Source organism: Lycium ferocissimum, chromosome 10 (genome assembly GCF_029784015.1).
Source record: "Lycium ferocissimum isolate CSIRO_LF1 chromosome 10, AGI_CSIRO_Lferr_CH_V1, whole genome shotgun sequence".
In the NCBI taxonomy this organism is placed as follows: Eukaryota; Viridiplantae; Streptophyta; class Magnoliopsida; order Solanales; family Solanaceae; genus Lycium; species Lycium ferocissimum.
In genome coordinates this window covers 25,125,115-25,146,211 of record NC_081351.1, presented here as the reverse complement: position 1 = coordinate 25,146,211, position 21,097 = coordinate 25,125,115, and the positions used below count along the sequence as shown (strand labels likewise).

The following is a 21,097-nucleotide window of genomic DNA, read 5'->3' as shown; positions in this document are numbered from 1 at the left end:
ACTTTTATCATTTTTAGTACTTCAATTAGTCGTCTCACATTCTTTTCTTTGTTGTACGGTTCATTTGGCAAAATGGAGATACCGAAATTCTCTTCAGTTTTTTGTAGTCTCTTCTTCGTTGTGTTGTTCCTACTTCTACTAGATACATCAGTGTCTGAACCAAGATCCCAGACAGTCCAGATCATATGTGGAAACCAACGCGAGCATAACACAACGATTTTCGTTCCAAATTTTGTTGCTACTATGGAAACTATAAGCCAACAAATGAGAACTAGAGGATATGAAGTAGCGATTCTTGGCACCGGACCGGATAATGACCATGGACTTGCCCAATGCTATGGTGATCTTTCGTTAACCGATTGCGTATTATGTTACGGGAAGCCCGAAATGTTCTTCCCCGATTACTTCCCCCCGCGGAGCACGAATTTATCTTGATGGTTGTTTTATGCGAGTAGAGAATTACACGTTCTATGACCAGTATTTAGGTCCAGAGGACAGGCGTGTATGCGGAAACAGGACCACAAAGGGTTCATTGTTCCAACAGAATGCTAGGTAAGGGTGTCAAATGAGCCAGTTGAGCTGAATTTGGACAGGTCAAAATGGATTGAGTTAATAAATGGGCGATTGAAATGGGTTGGGCTAAAAAGTGGGTCATAAACCAACCAAGCCTAACTCTTGCTAAATTTTAATTTCTTTCTTTGTTCTTTTATATTTTTTAGTCTCTAATAAAACTATTTTTTTTTTAATAACATATCAAACGAAAAAAAAAATCTTTTGAAATATTTTTGACAAGATTTCTCATGGGTCAATTTAGGTTACAAATCAGCCCAATTTTTTGATGGACTGAGCTAATAAATGGGCGGGTCAATCACCAGCTAATTTTTCTACTTCTAATGCTAGGCAAGCCGTTCAACAAGCAGTTGCAAATGCACCAAGTAATAATGGCTACGGGCATGCTCGGTGTCGGTGCACGGTCCTTCCAACGAGACAGCTTATGTTCTTGCTAATTGTTGGAGGACGCTGAGCGCAAATTCCTGCACAATGTGCTTGCAAAATGCATCTGCCTCCATGTTGGGATGCTTGCCTTGGTCGGAAGGCAGAGCGCTCTACACCGGATGCTTCATGAGGTATTCCAATATAAATTTTCTCAATGCTATTTCTACCGGTGGAGGCTTATCATCAGGAGGTATCTTTACGCTTTTTTGTCCAGGTTTACCTGTTATTTATGGACTGAAAAACAGTGTTGTCAAAAGGCAAGCTTAAAGCGCACTGAAGCCCTGAAGCGAGGCGCAAAATATGTTAAGCTATTCGCCTCGCTTAACGGACGCTTCAATGTCGTCATCAAGGCTCTAGCTCTAAGGCATATTTTTCCTTGCCAATGAGCGTAATCCTGAAAGGGGACACTACACAACTGATACTTCACTTTATCATAATTTTTGTCAATTTCTTTGTCCATATATTTGTTATTCATGCTTATAATTATTAGTCTTGAACTACATGTACATACTTTTATTTTTTATCCATTTGAGCCCTCTTCATTAAGGGCCACGATTTATTTGCGCTTTGTGCTTAAAACCCCGACGGACCTTAGAGCTTTTTTGCGCTTTCGCTTTGATAACACTGCTGAAAAAGTAATTTTGCTGATAGATGGTCTTTTTTTACTTTCGAATGATCACATTGCAGGAAAAGTTGCAGTCATTGTCATCGTCATTGTAAGTTCCATGCTCATTTTGGGAATAGGTGTTGTCACTGGTATTTATGTTTGGAAAAACAAGCAAATCCAGAAGAAGAGAAAAGGTAAATCCTTCTGTGCTAGTATTAGTTATAGAAGTCATTTAGGATATCGATGATGAACAGATGTCGTATCTTTACGCTAAAGCGGTTCGAAAAAGCGAGAAAATAGCAAATTCTTTTAGCTGCACGCAACTGTAATGAAAACAACCAAGAATTAACTTGAGGCGTTACGGTCTCTTTTCCTGGAAACTTTCAACTCGTCAGGTGCAAATGATGCCGAGAAATTAGTGAAGATCCTTCATGACAACAGCTTGAACTTCAAGTATTCGACACTTGACAAAGCCACAGGGTCATTTGACGAGGCCAACAAGCTCGGGCAAGGTGGATTTGGTGTGGTTTATAAGGTACATAATGGCTGAATGTAGTGCAAATTGTTATGTTGGAAGCTATTAATCGTCGATCACACTAATGCAATACTAGAAGTGTTCGTGTTAAAACTAGTCTGAGGTGCGATCTGCGCGGGTGTCTTGCGTATGGAAGAGAGATTCTTTGTCAAAAGGTTGTTCTTCAACAACAAACACGAGTCGCATTTTTATAACGAGGTTAACATAATCAATAGCATTGAGCACAAAAATTTGTTAAGGTTATTGGGATGCATGCTCAGACCGGAAAGCCTTCTTGTATACGAGTTCCTCCCTAACCGAGTCTTGATCGCTTCATATTTGGTAAGTAACCGGACTTTGCAACAACAACAACAACTACGCCGCAGTCCCAAACAAGTTAAGGGTCGGCTATATGGATCCTCACTATTCCATTTAAGCTGAACTCGTGTCATCATCGCATCAACTAAAAACAAAAGTGAAAATAAGTTAAAGCTAAGCCTCCCCGTAAAGGCGTCGTTTGTCTGAACATTTTTGCGTCGTTTGTCTGAACATTTTTGCGTCGTTTGTCTGAACATTTTTTTTTTGTTATAGGGAAATGTTGTTATAGATAACATTTAATATAACATAACATGAAAATTGGTTCCAAAGAAAACTTGACAGTTATAGTGAAATGTTGTTATAGAATATGATTATTATAGAGAAGTCGTGAAATGTTGTTATAGAGGATGATTATTATAGAGAGGTCTAACTAATAAGAGACTTTGCATTAAAACTAAATGGTGATTTCACATGTCCACAAAAATGACTTTGTCACGCGTCTTGATTCTAATCTTTAATTTGACAGATCCTACCAAAGATAAAGCTCTAAACTGGGAGAAAAGATTCGAGATAATTATAGGGACCACGGAAGGTTTGGTATACCTACACGAGAACACAAAGACTCGAATAATTCACAGAGACATTAAAGCAAGCAATATCCTGTTGGACTCAAGGCTCCGTGCAAAGATTACTGATTTTGGGTTGGCTAGGTCATTCGAAGAAGACAAAAGTCACATAAGCACTGCCATTGCTGGCACATTGTTAGTATTTCTTCATCTCATTTTCTAATTTGTCGCATGAAAGTACACAAAAACGCGAAGACTAATATGATTTACCTTTTTAATATGCAGGGGATATATGGCTCCAGAATACTTAGCACATGGCCAATTGACAGAAAAAGCAGATGTTTACAGCTTTGGAGTTCTTCTACTAGAAATTGTTTCCGGAAGGCAAAATAACAGGAGAGAAAATGCCGAATGCACAAAGAGCTTAGTTTCCGTTGTAATTTCTGATCAATCACTCTTTTTTCTTGAACAAAATTTTCAATCTTGAAAAAAACTTTTTTGTTCACTGGTCTTAACTAATATTGGATGAAATTAACGGTGGGGAGTACTTTCAACGCGGGATAGTGGAGGAACTGTTCGATCCGAATCTTATGTTGCATAACTACCACACAATCAATGTGAAAAATGAGGTCGGGAGAGTTCTACATGTCGGACTTTTGTGCACTCAAGAGATCCCAACACTAAGGCCATCCATGTCAAGGGCATTACAAATGTTCGTCAAGAAAGAAGAAGAGTTGCCTCCTCCTACTAATCCGCCATTCGTGGATGAGAAAACCATGGAATTTCATGACCCTTGGGAGAAGTACTCGCTTAAAGAAGGCGACTACCTTCGATTGCCAACTTATCCCACAGTTCTTTTTATCCCAGATGATGATGTCCGGCCCGGTGCTCTTAAGGAATTACCAAAGTTATGCCGGACCCGGCATACTTATGCCAAGTCTGCCCATAAGGCATAAGTATGCCGGGTCCGGCATAACTTTGGTAATTCCTTCACAAGTGTATGCCGGTGGGGGCATAGCGAAATTTAAACTCTGCCTTGCGAATTTTTTTTAAAATTTTGACTGTGTGGGGGTTCGAACCTGGAACCCATGGATTTTAGCCGAAGGGCAAAATTTAAAGATTTCAAATATGAGCAGTAAAATTTAAAGACCACCCCAAAAGAAGGGCAATTCTGCGAATTGCCCTGCTTGCCCCAGTTACAAACTTTTAAGATCAAAAATCTTAACTTGAAGTTGAGCTTATCACTCTTCACAAAGTCAAATTCACAATAACCCTACAACATTCATAATATGAAGGCTATACAAATTAAAAAAAAAAAATGACGTTAAAACTAGAATAAAATATGTACTTAGTTTATATATAAAATCATTAGCGAAATTTAATAGTAAAAAATTAACCTATTCGTATACGAAAAAATTGTGATGTCGCTCGTCCGTAGTAGTTTTTTTTTTCTCATTACTAATTGCATGGTAGCTTATTCACTAATTTTGTTTTTAACGTTTGTTACTATTTCTTGATCATATGTGTTCCGGTTATACTCCATTCAATGACTGTTTCAAGTACTCTATTGTTTATAATTTGGGTGGTATTCCTCAACAATAGAATGGCTTCTAGTTTTGATAATTGCAATTTTCTGAGGTTATTAAAGTATTCATTGTAATGTCTTCCTCCCTCCGTCCTAGTTTATGTAGCATCATTTGACTATGCATAAAGTTTAAGAAAGAAATGAATACTTTTGAAATTTATGATCTAAAACAGGCCTTAATTATTTGTGTGACTGTAGATCATCTCGTAAAGTTAAATTATTTCTATATATAGAAAGGTGACATGCTTTTTGGAACAGACTAAAAAGGAGAGTGTGTCGCGTAAATGGGACAGACAGTGGCGGAATCAGGATTTTCACTAAGAGAGTTTAAAAATATAAACAAGTAAACATACGAAGAAGCCAAAGGGGTTCAACATCTATTATATATACACAAAAAATAATTTTAACCTTATCTACACAGTGTGATTTTTCATCGAAGGGGATTTGGGTGAACCCCTCGGCCCAACCTAGCTCCGCCCCTGGGACAGGAGTAAAATTTTAGATCTCTACCCCATAATAGAAATTCCTATATGCACCTTATATCATTATACTTCTCATAATACTCCCTCATTTCAATTTATGTGAATTTATTTGATCGTACGAAGTTTAAGAAAGAATAGAAAGACATTTAAATTTACGGTGTTAAATGAGTCACATATATTTTGTGTGACTATAAATCAATGTATAAAGATAAATTATTTTCAAATATAGATGTGAGTCATTCTTTTTAGCATAAACTAATAAGTAAATAGGTTCACATAAATTGAAATAAAGAGCAATAGATATTTCTAAGTCATCAATGTGTCATTCTAAGTCATCTTCCCCAAGCGACTTGACCATAGACGAGTCCCCCTCCATAATTCTTTCGTGTTGACTTCTCCCTTAAAAAAAAAAAAAAAAAAAAAAAAAAAAACAACAACAACAAAAGTTGTGAGGTGGTGGTAAGTACTTTTTCATTTTTAATTAACTAGAAATTTTAAGTTTAAGCCTTGTTCGATAGAGAGTCGTCTTTTTTAAGGAACACTTTACTCCCGATGTGTAATTTCCCGACAAGAGTTCGTCAGATTTAGTCAAACCCCACACGGATACTAAACACTGGATGGATACTAATATAACAATAATTATTATAAAAAGAGACGTGTCTCACAAAACGACCCATTAATAAAACCACTCTTAACATTTTCATTTGATTCATTCATCAATAACAAAAATATTTCCTTCTTTATTATTCTTCATTTTCTCCACTTACTCCGCTCTCATCACTCGATTCTACAACTTTGACAGAGCTGAGACTCAAAATCCGGACTTTGTGAGTTCTTATCTTCTTGCTTCTTATTCTGTTTTCACTGAGATACAATTATTATGTCTTAGATTCAACATAGAACAATTATCCAGTTTGTTTTTTTTCTTTTTTACTTGTTCTATTTTAGCTTACTAGGAATTTTGATAAGAGTATATATGAACAAAAGAGAAAATTTTCAATGGTTATGGTGGTGCAGGTATAGTGATTCTTCAACCTTAGTAAGAGGTCTCAGGTTCGAGCTTAGGAATAAAGTCCAAGAACAAAATAGTGTAAAATACTGAGAGGGTAAAAAACCACATGTCTAACAACGGATAAAGTGGATGGAATAGTAGAGAGATGTCATTTTTTCAGAAATTCTTGAATGGATAACATTCTAATGCTATTAAGACTTTGCTATAGATTAATATTTTGATCATTCAGATCTTTTCAGACTATTAAGTGGTGGTATAATAGAAAAATAAAACACTTAATAATTGTGATCTTAATTATTTTTTCACTGAGATTCAAGTTATGTCTTAACTCCAGCGTAGAAAAGTTATCCAACTTTACTTAGACGAATTTATACCACTGGATGGACGACGTGTCTAGCGGCTTTTGTTAATTAGTTATTCGTCTTGTTCTCCTTCTTTTTTTCTTTTTTTTTTTTTTTACTTGAAATTTTGGTAAGAAGTATATGAACAGAAGAGAAAATCATCGATGTTGTGATGGGTGATAGGTATCCATTTAGGGGGTAAATACTAACGAATAGTCAATTATAGTGGGATAATTAGGATCAAAAATAATTTGAGTCGTACATCAAATAAATGGTGCCAAATTTAGGGGTCTTGAAGTATTATGACATTCAATGAAGTTGGCTAAGACCCCTTTTCTAATTTAGATTAAAACGTCTGAATCTGAATATATTTATGAGTATTAAGATCTGAATACTAAATATTTAAAACTGTTAGTTTGCTCAACCACTGAACATATTAAACTTGTCTATATTTAAAAATTAATAAAAAAATATTAATTAATTTAATACTATATCAATGAATTTTTATTTAAAAAAAAAGAGTTAATGGTTAAAAAACACACCTGAGCTAACACTTTTTTGCGAGTTTTACACCCAACTATCAGTTGTTCCCTTTTCATACCTGAACTATCACCATCTTGTAGATTAATATTCATTTGCAGAGTTGTATTCACAATGAACAAATTATAATCTTACGGAAGTTTTTAGTCATTCAATCTTTCTTATTTTATCATCTTCATAGTTCTTCAATTAGTCCTCTCAACATTCTTTTCTATGTTGTACGATATTTGGCAAAATGGAGATACCAAATTTCTTCAGCTTTTGTAGTCTCTTCTTTATTGTGTTGTTCCCACTTCTACTAGATACATCGGTGTACGAACCAAGATCCTGCATCCCTGCATCATACGTGTGAAACCAACGCGACCATAACACGACGATTTTCGTCCCAACTTTTGTTGCTACTATGGAAACTATAAGCCAACAAATGAGAACTAGAGGGATATGGAGTAACGAGCCATCGGCACCGGACCGATAATGACCATGGACTTGCCAAATGCTATGGTGATCTTTCGTTAACCGATTGCGTATTATGTTACGTTGAAGCCTGAAATGTTCTTCTCCAGTGCTTCCCTTATAACGAAGGGCGAATTTATCTTGATGGCTGTTTTATGTGAGTAGAGAATTACACGTTCTATGACCAGTACTTAGGTCCAGAGGACAGGCGTGTATGCGGAAACGGACCGCTATAAAGTGGTTCATTTGTTCCACCCGGAGATGCTAGGTGGTGGTGTCAAACGAGCCGGTTGAGCCGCACAATGTGCTTGCAAAATGCGTCCGCCTCTATGTTGGGATGTTTGCCTTGGTTGGAAGGCGAGCGCTACACGGATGCTTCATGAGGTATTCCAATATAAATTTTCTCAATGCTATTTCTACCCGTGAGCTCGTCATGGTGAGGTATCTTTATGCTTTTTTGTCCCGATTTACCCGTTATTTATCGACCGAAAAATAGTGTTGTCAAAAGGCAAGCTTCTTGGGTGTGCGAACAAAGAACGTTATCAGAAAAGAAAAGAGCTACTTATAAGGAGTTGGATACTCTTAATGATGTGAGGCCTTTGGGAAAATCGTGCGGGCTTGGCCCAAACGGACAATATCACATCATGTTAAGAGTATCTTTGGGCCATTTAGCCTAACAACTGTATCGCAGCCAATGGTTTGGCGGACGAGTATGAAGATGGCGAGTGTGGCGTGGGCCCGGCTTAGTACCTTTGCCCGTCTATGGGCCGGTTTACGACCTTTACCCGTAGCTTTGAAGGTGCATTCACAGCCTTTGGGCTTCGGTGACCGTAAATACTCTGACGATGTGGACGACGCACAGACATGTTTAATCTCTGACCGTGGTATGATAATGAGCCACGTGGAACTAAGTTCGAGGGAGAGATTGTTGGGTGTACAAATAAAGTACCACATTGGTAGCTGAAAAGAAAAATGAGCTACTTAAAAGGAGTTGGATACTCTTACTGATGTGAGGCCTTTTGGGAAAGCCGTGCGGGCTTGGCCCAAAGCGAACAATACCACATCATGTTAAGAGTATCTTTGGGCCATTTTAGCCCAACAAAGCTTAAACCGCATTGAAGCCCTGAAGTAAGGCGCAAACCTCCTAAGGTATACTTTTTCCTTACTAATGAGCGTAATCACGAAAGGACACTAAACAACTGATACTTCACTTTATCGTAATTTTTACCAATTTCTTTGTCTATATATTTGTTATTCATGCTTATAATTATTAGTCTTGGACTACATGTACATATATTTTTTCTCCATTTGAGCTTTCTTCATTAAGACCGACGCTTTATTTGCGCTTAAAGCCCCAACGGACCTTAGAACTTTTTTGCGCATTCGCTTTGATGACACTGCCGAAAAAGTAATTTTGCTGATTAATGGTCCTTTTTTACTTTCGAATGATCATATTGCAGGAAAAGTTGCAGTCATTGTCATCGTTGTTGTAAGTTCCATGCTCATTTTGGGAGTAGGTGTTGTCATTGGCATTTATGTCCGGAAAAACAAGCAAATCCGAAGAAGAGAAAAAGGTAAATCCTTCGTGCAAAATTAGTTATAGAAGTCATTTAGGATATCGACGATGAACATATGTCGTATCTTTATGCTAAAACTAGTTCGAAAAGAAAAATAGCAAAAAAATTTAGCCGCACACAACCGTAATGAAAACAATTCCAAGAATTATCTCGAGGTGTTATGGTCTATTTTACTGGAAACTTTGAACTTGTCAGGCCCAAATGATGCCGAGAAATTAGTGAAGATCCTTCTTGACAATAGCTTGAACTTCAACTATTCGACACTTGACAAAGCCACAGGGTCATTTGACGAGGCCAACAAGCTTAGGCAAGGTGGATTTGGCATGGTTTATAAGGTACATAATGGCTGGGAATGTAGTGCAAATTGATATGTTGGAAGTTGTTAATCGTCCATCACACTAATGCAATACTAGAAGTGTTCGCGTTAAAACTAGTCCGAGGCGCGATCCGTCATGGTGAGTTTTGCGTATGGGAGAGAGATTGTTGTCAAAAGGCTATTCTTCAACAACAAACATAGACCTACAGATTTTTATAACGAGGTTAACTTAATCAGTAGCATCGAGCACAAAAATTTGGTAAGGTTATTGGGATCAAATGCTAGGACGAAAAGCCTTCTTGTATACGAGTTCCTCCCTAACCAGAGTCTTGATCGCTTCATATTTGGTAAGTAACCGGCCTTTGCAACAACAATAACTATGCCTCAGTCTCAAACAAGTTAAGGGTCGGCTATATGGATCCTCACTATTCCATTTAAGCTGAACTCGTGCCATCATCACATCAACTAAAAATAAAAGTGAAAATAAGTTAAAGCCAAACCTCCCCGTAAAGGCGTCGTTTGTCTGAATATTTTCTTGTTGTTATAGCGAAATGTTGTTATAGATAACATGTAATATAACATAACATGAAAATTGGTTCCAAAGAAAACTTGATCGTTATAGTGAAATCTTGTTATAGAAGATGATTGTTACAAAGAAGTCGTGAAATGTTGTTATAGAGGATGATTATTATAGAGAGGTCTGACTGATGAGAGACTTTGCATTAAAACCAAATGGTGATTTCACATGACCACAAAAATGACTTTGTCACGCGTCTTGATTCTAATCTTAAAATTGACAGATCCTGTCAAAGGTAAAGCTCTAAACTGGGAGAAAAGATTCGAGAAAATTATAGGGACCACGGAAGGTTTGGTATACCTACACGAGAACACAAAAACTCGAATAACTCACAGAGACATAAAAGCAAGCAATATCCTGTTGGACTCAAGGCTCCATGCAAAGATTGCTGATTTTGGGTTGGCTAGGTCATTCCAAGAAGACAAGAGTCACATAAGCACTGCCATTGCTGGCACATTGTTTGTATTTCTTCGTCTCATTTTCAAATTTGTCGCATGAAAGTACACAAAAATGCAAAGACTAATATGATTTACCTTTTTAATATGCAGGGGATATATGGCTCCGGAATACTTTGCACATGGCCAATTAACGTAGTGCGTACGTTTGACTTTGAGTTCTTCTACTAGAGATTGTTCTTGCGGAAGACAAAATAACAAGAGCAAAAAACGTCGAATATACGGTTTTTTAGTTTCCATTGTAATATCCGATCAATCACTATTTTCTTGAACAAAAATTTTCAATCTTGAAATTTTTTTTGCTCATTGATCTTAACTATGTTGGATGAAATTAGTGTGTGGGAGCACTTTCAACACGGGATAATGGAGGAACCGTTTGATCCGAATCTCATGTTGCATAACTACCGATCGCCAATGTGAAAAACGAGGTCGCGAGAGTTCTGCTACGTTGGTCTTTTGTGCACTCAAAAGATCCTAACGTTACGGCCATCCATGTCTAAGGTATTACGTATGTTTGTCGAGAAAGAAGAAGAGTTGCCGCCACCTACTAATCCGCCATTTGTACGAGAAAATCATGGAACTTCATGACCCCTGGAAGAAGTACTCGCTTAAAGAAGGCAATTCTGCTTCGATTGCCAACTTATCTCACAGTTCTTTTTATCCCAGATGATGATATTTCACTGCCATGAAACCGAAGTAAAAATTATAAAACATTATTTCACCTCGTGTTCTTGAAGTAGATTTGATCATCATGATCGGGTAGTTAGTTATAACTACTACGCTTCAGCGCAAACAAGTTAAGATCAGCTATGTGAATTATAACTATATATTCCATTTAAGCTCTCCGAGCGAACCTCATGGCTTGCTTATCAACACGGGCATCAAACAATAGAATCTATATGATGCAATTTAAATAAATCATAAAAATATAATTTGCGGAATAAAGTCTTGAAATTATCTCATAGCATGAAACATTATGAAAACATAATAGTCTGTAACATGGATGCACCACTGACTCTGTAAACTAACATCTATCTATGAAACCTCTAAAACATGTCTGAATACTCACTACCAGTGACATGGCCCCGGACTACCATAGATCGCATACTAAATATATATAGACTCCATGTGGAACCCCGAGAGGAGCGGGGCTCACCAATAAGCCGATACCGAGGTGATCCCATCGCGTTGTGCGTATGTTCCCGAAAATCGGTATCCGCACCGTGAAGTGCAGTGCCCCGGCAAAAGGGACGTTAGTACATGGTGAATAGTACTAGTATGTAAAACCCGCCGAAATGAAGAACATGGCATACATAGGTATAGAACATGAACCGAAACCGAATGTAACTTGAACATGAGCATGAAACGTGAGTAAAGTCCGAAAACAAAGAATTCAATGAAAATACATGTATATAAAACTTCTTGTAACGTGGGGAATGCTATAGTGTAACCGACAACATGATCCGGTACTTGCGCCCTACCAGAGAACACTCACACCTTGCCAGGGGATATGAGATTTAAGTAATAATAGCATGTAAGGATCCAAACCGCATAATGAAGGTGTTGCCTACTTGCCGACAACCCTTATCCTACGGTGGCAACGTAGTTTCAAAGCATCCGAGCCTTCTCGGTTAACTAAGCAATCCCAAAACATGAACATGATATAGTTGGCTAAGAAGCCCATGATTTTCGTGAAATAACTTGTAAATAACTTGTAATCATGATTTCACGAAATAACTTGTAATATGGTTTCATGAGATAACTTGTCATAATCTTGCAAACATGTTCTTGATTCGTGAGTAGAAACAATAGTTCATAAATATATAGATATATAATTTGACTTGAAAACATGCTTGTAACTTGCTACATAAAATCATAAAATTTCATATAACATAATGCGAACACATGAGGAAGAATTCATGATTCATGGATTAAGCTAGGGTTCCTAATAACCGTAATGGAAGATTAGGAATACAATAACGAATATAGATACAAAGTTCATGTGTATAAATACATAAATACGGGCTACCAATATGTTGGTTTTAATGCCCTAGGGTTTGAACTTCATGGATATCAAGAAACGGAGCATGGGGAAGAACGTAGAGATTCCCACATGTGGATGGAAGTTCTACATACCTTAACTTCCTGCTTTTGGGCGTATCACAATGTCCTTCAATCCCTTCAACTTTGATCTATAATAATACAGGTCATAGGGATTCTATATTAGCAACAATGTCCATGCTTTGTTCATCTAAGCATTTTATCAAACACTTGGTGGGCATGAAGCTCCACAACCCTCATTAATGGTGTTTTCTTCACCAATTTCCCATTCTATTACTTCTAGCCGATTCTACAATCTCAATTAGATGTAATTAACATCATTCTTCATCAACCACATGAATACAACAATCCCAAGTCAACAATCCAAAAACCCTAGCATAGTTCATATAATTCTCTTTACCAAATCTATTTACTATCCTCCCAAGGACTCATCAATTCGCAACTATAGATGATTAGAGAGTAGAAACATTACCTTAGGTAGTGGTTGAACAAGTCTTGAGTGGAGTTACTCCTCTAGCACCAAAACCCTACTTCACTTCCCTTGGGTTTTCTTGAATTAGATGAACTTTGGCTAGGTTTCATACACTTGGGTTCATGGATTTGGTGTTATTGATTATGGATTTCCCTTGAATTTTCGTGTGGATGAAGGTTAGAGAGTATTCTAGAGGTTTTCTTGACCAAGAATGATGAAAATATGATTTTGGACGAGTTGGGTCTTATTTAAAGTAGTCCAGAAAGTCCGGACAAAATCTCTCTGTCACAACTTGCGACGGACTGTGGCGTCGCATGTCGTGTCTGCGAGTCGCACCTTCCGTCGCATCTGGTGACAGAGGCGATTTTCTGTCGAACAGTCTGTCGTAAAATGGCCATAACTTTTTACACAGATGTCCGTTTGACCCCCGTAAGATACCGTTGGAAAGGTATTTCAATGCTCTACAACTTTCATCAAGGAAGTTTTCCCAAATTCTCAATTAATAATGGGGTTATGATCGTTGGAAGTAAGACCTTCTATAAACTCACTTGCAAACATGCCCCGTAGAGTGGCTTTCAACTTTGTTTTTTTTTTTTCCCAAAGACATTTCTTATGACTTAATTGGTTTTCAAAACACTTCCTATAACCCTCATATTGGTTTCATTATATTATCATGTTATGATTCAAGCTTCGTCCGAAGTTACGAGGTGTTACAATATCTCCCCTTGGGATCATTCGTCCTCGAATGATGTGTCATGGTTAGTAATATGGCTGGACATGGCTTGACTACATGAACGTGAAGAAAACATGACATGAAACATAGAGACTGAACTAACATGACATGGTTACATGGAAACATGAATACTGAGGCATGAACATGGGCACTGGATAGTTGACGTAAGCATGGAACATGAGACATAACATGACATGGGGCATGGAAACTGATATGACATAGTTTCATGAAAACATTAGTGCCCAAACATGAGACATGAATAGCGCATACATGAACTTGAACGTGAAACGTGAGGCATGAATACATAAGCGACATTATAACTCTTCTCCAAAATGTCATTAAGCCCTCATTAATTCGATACTCGTAATTCTTGCCCGACACACAACATATCCCTTGCTTTCCTTAACAACTTTAGTCTCCTACCTCAAATGTCTTTGAAATCTCATTTATAATAATTAAATATTACTTCTTACTCGTCGCCTTTTCGTATACGTCATACCCTTCGTAGGTCTATTCGCGGTACGCTAATGGGGAAATTTCCAAGGTGTAACATTTTCCTCTCTTTTGGAACATTTGTCCTTGAATGTTAACATTCGGGATTCTACAAAAATTTCGTCGAGTTTTCCCCGTAATATGGCACTACCAACCCGTCACAATAGCCCATAATATCATTGCCTCACAGACTATATCACAATAGCACTATAAATTGGCCACACACGACCAAAAGTATGAAAAGAAAGCTTACATACCTCAAAATCTTGGTGTTTCATCATAAATCTCCTCTCGCGGGCCGAAACAAGTGCGGGTACATGGATCTCATACCCTCCTCGGCTTCCCATGTAACTTCCTCAACTTTCTGACTTCTTCACAGGACTTTCACTGAGGCTACTTCCTTAGTCCTCAACTTGCGAACTTGACGATCAAGAATGGCTACAGGGATCTCCTCATAGGTGAGGCCATCCTTAACTGTTATAGCATCAGCAGGAACAACCAACGAAAGGTCTCCCACACACTTCCTCAACATGGACACATGAAACACGAGATGTACAGCAGCCAAATCTTGTGGCAACTTAAGTTCATAGGCTACTAGGCCGATCTTTCGCAATTCTTTAAGGTCCAATATATTTGTGGCCGAGTTTGCCTTTCTTGCTAAATCTCATGACACCCTTCATAGGTGAGACTTTAAGGGACACCCAATCATCAATCGAAAATTCTAAGTCCCTTCGCCTCACATCCGTGTAAGACTTCTCGCGACTTCCGAGCCGTTTTCAAATGCTCATGTATTAACTTAACTTTCTTCAAAGCTTGGTAAACCAAATCTAGTCCTGACAACTCTGCTTCACCAACTTCAAACCAACCAATTTGTGATCTACACCTTCGCTCAAAAAGGGTTTCAAACAGTGCCATCCCAATACTAGCATGGTAATTATTTTTGTAAGTAAACTCAATAAGAGTGTGTGTGGTCATCTTAATTACCATTGAAATCAAGGACACATGGTTACTAAACTGAATGAATACAAGGTTACTAAACTGCTGAGATACTAAACTGAATGTCTATTGAACTGACTGAATACTGGGATGATTGAATACTGGATTAGCTGAATACTGAGCTGACTGAATGCTGTATTAGCTGAATACTGAGCTTACTGAATACTGGATTAGCTGAATACTGGACTGACATGAATACGTGAGTACTGGACTGATATCCGAGTATTGAAAAAAAAAATCATGAATATTATAACATGAGACCTGAATAGTGTATCTGTCTGACTATTTGTCTGAGGATCAAAAGTTGTGCTAGGGTTCACCTTGGTACCCAATCCTTTCTGAAAGAATTTTCAGAAGTTCGTTGTGAATTGAGCACCATAATCTGAAATAATGGACACTAGGGTCCCATACAATCTGGAAATTTCATTAACATATAGCTTGGCATAATCTTCTGTTCCATCTGTAGTCTTAACTGGCAAGAAGTGCGCTGACTTCGTAAGTCCATCCACAATCACCCAAATTAAATCATGCCTCCTAGTTGAACGAGGTAGACCTAGAATGGTGAGCTTCGACATAAATAGTTCTCTCGAGTCCATCTACATCCGAAACGCATAATCCGCCTTGATATCTCAAGGTACCATTATCTCCTCCCCGCTCAAAAGCTAAGGCTTTCTATTCGTGAATCCTCTCTTTCATCTCAAGCAGTAGGAATCACCAAACTCGCTTCTCTCTAACTTCAATAACTAAGCAGAATGCCATGTTCTGGGCAATAACTCCACCCACTTCGAAGTCTGAAAGTCAAATTCCTAGCTTGGATAAGAAGTGAACTTCCTTCACCTTAGTTCTCTTGTCTGCCTAAATCATGAGCTGTACTTCCCATACTTGATTTTTTTTTTTTTTTTTTTTTTCTAGATACTTTCTAAAACACTCATAGTACGGTGGTGCGCTAAGTCTTTCACGAGCACCTTAAAGATTAGAGTCTTGTGCAATGGCACCGCCCTTATGACACATAATCGGGCATGATCTTATAGCTTTTCCGTGATCGCCTAATCGATAGTAATTGAACTTGACACGATCCATTTGACGATCATTCTACTCACTTCGGTTAGACATATTCCCTATGGAGACTATCTCATTATGCCAACCTAACCGAATTAAGGTTCTTCATATCTCATACTAACCCTTCGGTCTTCAATTATCCCACCGGACGTACCGGAGATTTATGTATCTCCCCCTTAGACCAAGGCTAACGTCTTATACTTACAAATTCTTCCCTTTTGATGGGATCCAATTAACATTCCTTACCTTCTGCAATTCCTTTGTACTCTACAACACTGACTTTTTTTTTTTTTTTTTTTTTTTGACTCACATTTGACCAATTTCTCATGAAGAAAAAGAACTAAATTTACTTACATGAACGGGTTGCTACTGTATTCGTAAATGGCATACTCTATCTTAACGACTTAACTCGCTCACACTTGTAAATCTTAGGACAACCTCTTTTGAAAACTCTTAAAGGCTATTCTTCTATAGGTTGCTCTCTTACGCTTTAGCCGATTTCTTCTTCTACTAATCACTCTACTCTGAACTTAAATTAAGCCCTTGTTTTCCAATATACATTCGGATATATCTGAACTGTCACCCACTCAAGGTGTTCATCTGAATAGGGAATCAAATCTTATTTCTCAAAGTCATCCGTACTCATAACTTAGTCAAATCTTATCATTACCGTTGACATGGCTTTTCCAGACATATTACGAACTTATATCTCATTCTCCTTCTATTTCTAGGAAAAATTTTGGCGAGTTTCCTCTCGCATTTCTTACTATCCCAAAACTCGCACGCAGGAAATACCAACAATGCCTCACAAGGCCAGCATATATATACATATATATATCATGTCATATCATAGCCACACAGGGCTCCCAATTTCAACACAGTATAAAAATGACGGACTTACCTCATATGTCCAAATCAAACTGTACCTGTTACACTTTCCTGTTTATTTTCCCTTTCAATCTGTAACTGCGAATGGAGTGGGTCCTAATGACCTCCGATAGAAAACTGCCTGCCACCTCTTCCTTGAGATGCTCCATAATTTACCTTTTTCTTGTTGACTTGGCTCCTTTTTCTAATTTCTCTAATATCCTCTCCCTGTTTTATTCCATGCTCAAGGACATCAATTTCATTCAACATACCATTCATTCCACTACACCCCTTCTCGAGCAACTTACATTGTATTCCACTTTCAATAGCACTTGAAGTCTCATTCGTTACCGAAGTATTGCATAATTGTACCCCTATGGGTAAATATCCTTACTTGGACCTTGAATTACCCGTTCATCTCCTCGCGCATTCGAAACGTACGTAATTCGAGATAAAGAGAAGTTACTTATTGCTCTAAGCTTCATGGCACGATCTAGAGTGGAAAGAAATGAGACAAATCCCGAATGTCTTGGTGGTCAATCGTTTATATGTATGGGCCCTCACACATATAAAAATGACCCCACCGGACACGGTTTCATAGACTCCCTAAAGACTCTTGAACCTAGGCTCGATACCAAGTTTTGTCACGCCCCGAACCATGGCTCGGACGTAACACGGCACTCGGCCTTGCTCGTACGTGTCCGAGCGAACCTCATGGCTTGCTTATCAACATGGGCATCAAACAATAGAATCTATATGATGCAATTTAAATAAATCATAAAAATATAATTTGCGGAATAAAGTCTTGAAATTATCTCATAGCATGAAACATTATGAAAACATAATAGTCTGTAACATGGATGCACCACTGACTCTGTAAACTAACATCTATCTATGAAACCTCTAAAACATGTCTGAATACTCACTACCGTGACATGGCCCCGGACTACCATAGATCGCATACTAAATATATATAGACTCCACGTGGAACCCCGAGAGGAGCGGGGCTCACCAATAAGTCGACATCGAGGTGATCCCATCGCGTTGTGCGTATGTTCCTCGAAAATCGGTATCCGCACCGTGAAGTGCGCCCCGGCAAAAGGGACGTTAGTACATGGTGAATAGTACTAGTATGTAAAACCTGCTGAAATGAAGAACATGGCATACATAGGTATAGAACATGAACTGAAACTGAATGTAACTTGAACATGAGCATGAAACGTGAGTAAAGTCTGAAAACAGTAATTCAATGAAAATACATGTATATAAAACTTCTTGTAACGTGGGGAATGCTATAGTGTAACCGACAACATGATCTGGTACTTGCGCCCTACCAGGAGAACACTCACACCTTGCCAGGGGATATGAGATTTAAGTAATAATAGCATGTAAGGATCCAAACCGCATAACGAAGGTGTTGCCTACTTGCCGACAACCCTTATCCTACGGTGGCAACGTAGTTTCAGTTATCCGAGCCTTCTCGGTTAACTAAGCAATCCCAAAACATGAACATGATATAGTTGGCTAAGAAGCCCATGATTTTCGTGAAATAACTTGTAAATAACTTGTAATCATGATTTCACGAAATAACTTGTAATATGGTTTCATAGATAACTTGCAAACATGTTCTTGATTCGTGAGTAGAAACAATAGTTCATAAATATATAGATATATAATTTGACTTGAAAACATGCTTGTAACTTGCTACATAAAATCATAAAATTTCATATAACATAATGCGAACACATGAGGAAGAATTCATGATTCATGGATTAAGCTAGGGTTCCTAATAACCGTAATGGAAGATTAGGAATACAATAACGAATATAGATACAAAGTTCATGTGTATAAATACATAAATACGGGCTACCAATATGTTGGTTTTAATGCCCTAGGGTTTGAACTTCATGGATATCAAGAAACGGAGCATGGGGAAGAACGTAGAGATTCCCACATGTGGATGGAAGTTCTACATACCTTAACTTCCTGCTTTGGGCGTATCACAATGTCCTTCAATCCCTTCAACTTTGATCTATAATAATACAGTCATAGGGATTCTATATTAGCAACAATGTCCATGCTTTGTTCATCTAAGCATTTTATCAAACACTTGGTGGGCATGAAGCTCCACAACCCTCATTAATGGTGTTTTCTTCACCAATTTCCCATTCTATTACTTCTAGCCGATTCTACAATCTCAATTAGATGTAATTAACATCATTCTTCATCAACCACATGAATACAACAATCCCAAGTCAACAATCCAAAAACCCTAGCATAGTTCATATAATTCTCTTTACCAAATCTATTTACTATCCTCCCAAGGACTCATCAATTCGCAACTATAGATGATTAGAGAGTAGAAACATTACCTTAGGTAGTGGTTGAACAAGTCTTGAGTGGAGTTACTCCTCTAGCACCAAAACCCTACTTCACTTCCCTTGGGTTTTCTTGAATTAGATGAACTTTGGCTAGGTTTCATACACTTGGGTTCATGGATTTGGTGTTATTGATTATGGATTTCCCTTGAATTTTCGTGTGGATGAAGGTTAGAGAGTATTCTAGAGGTTTTCTTGACCAAGAATGATGAAAATATGATTTTGGACGAGTTGGGTCTTATTTAAAGTAGTCCAGAAAAGTCCGGACAAAATCTCTCTCACAACTTGCGACGGACCGTGGCGTCGCATGTCGTGTCTCCTGCGAGTCGCACCTTCCGTCGCATCTGGTGACAGAGGCGATTTTCTGTCGAACAGTCTGTCGTAAAATGGCCATAACTTTTTACACAGATGTCCGTTTGACCCCCGTAAGATACCGTTGGAAAGGTATTTCAATGCTCTACAACTTTCATCAAGGAAGTTTTCCCAAATTCTCAATTAATAATGGGGTTATGATCGTTGGAAGTAAGACCTTCTATAAACTCACTTGCAAACATGCCCCGTAGAGTGGCTTTCAACTTTGTTTTTTTTTCCCAACGACATTTCTTATGACTTAATTGGTTTTCAACACGCTTCCTATAACCCTTATATTGGTTCCATTATATTATCATGTTATGATTCAACATAAAGGCAAACAACTTCGTAGCTTCCTACCATTTGTAACTATCCTTTTAAATATTACCATTTGTAGCTATGCTTTGCTAAAATTCTGTATTTTTTTGCGTGTATTTGAAGGCCTTCAAATACATGACTAATCAGTAACAATGATTTTATGTATTTGGACGCGTGTATTTGAAGGGCTTCAAATACATATCTAATCAGTAACAATAAAACACATTGTGTACTTTCAAACTACTTATGAAGCCAAATGCATTCAAATTTTCGTGTATTTGAGAGCACTGTTCATATATTCACTTATTTGAATGGATTTCAATAAAATTTCAAATACATTGTGTACATTCAAACTACATATAAAGCCAAATACATTCAAATTTTCGTGTATTTGAGAACACTGTTCAAACATTTCATGAACATTCACCCTAACACTAGAGAAGCAATTTATGAACTAAAAGTCCAGCAGACAAAAGATTATGGAACGCCCAATGCATCTCAAACATCCTTGTTTAGTTACAATGCTCATTAAGTTGTTGAGATTGGTCTGACATTTTTTCTTTTTTGTAAATAAAGAGGAAGTAGGAAACACATATGTCCCCGGGTTACGGTCCACGTTCAATTCAAGAAACAAGTACAATCAACTACACTATTTGATCATTCTAGTATGGTCGATAACGTCTACCACGGTTGGAATCATCTGATGATAATGGTGGCGAAGATCTGTTTGTTCATAAATCCCTTAGCCTCAAGATCTGAGGGTTTCCGTAGCCTATCAGGTGGGGGCAGGGGCAGTGGTGGCGCATGCCGTGGTGGTGGTTATGGCGGCGCAGATGAGAGAAGGGGAGAGAGAAAGTTTTTTATGGTTTTGAGAATGAAAAATATGAAATGGGTAATGAGTGGGAATAGAGAAAGATATATGTATTTGTGTATGTTTTTTGATATAGCTACCAATTGTAATTTAGAAAAGTGAATTAGCTACTAGTGATAATTAAATAAAAGGGTAGTTATTATTAATAATTAGGTCTTAA

The 21,097-nt window shown here is 37.8% G+C and overlaps 2 pseudogenes; both read left to right on the top strand.

Moving 5' to 3' along the window:
* Positions 1 to 72: 72 nt before the first annotated feature.
* LOC132034751 (cysteine-rich receptor-like protein kinase 2) lies at positions 73 to 3,488 on the top strand (annotated as a pseudogene).
* Positions 3,489 to 7,196: 3,708 nt separating this feature from the next.
* Positions 7,197 to 21,097, top strand: part of LOC132035236 (cysteine-rich receptor-like protein kinase 2) — a 14,703-nt pseudogene continuing 802 nt past the window's right edge.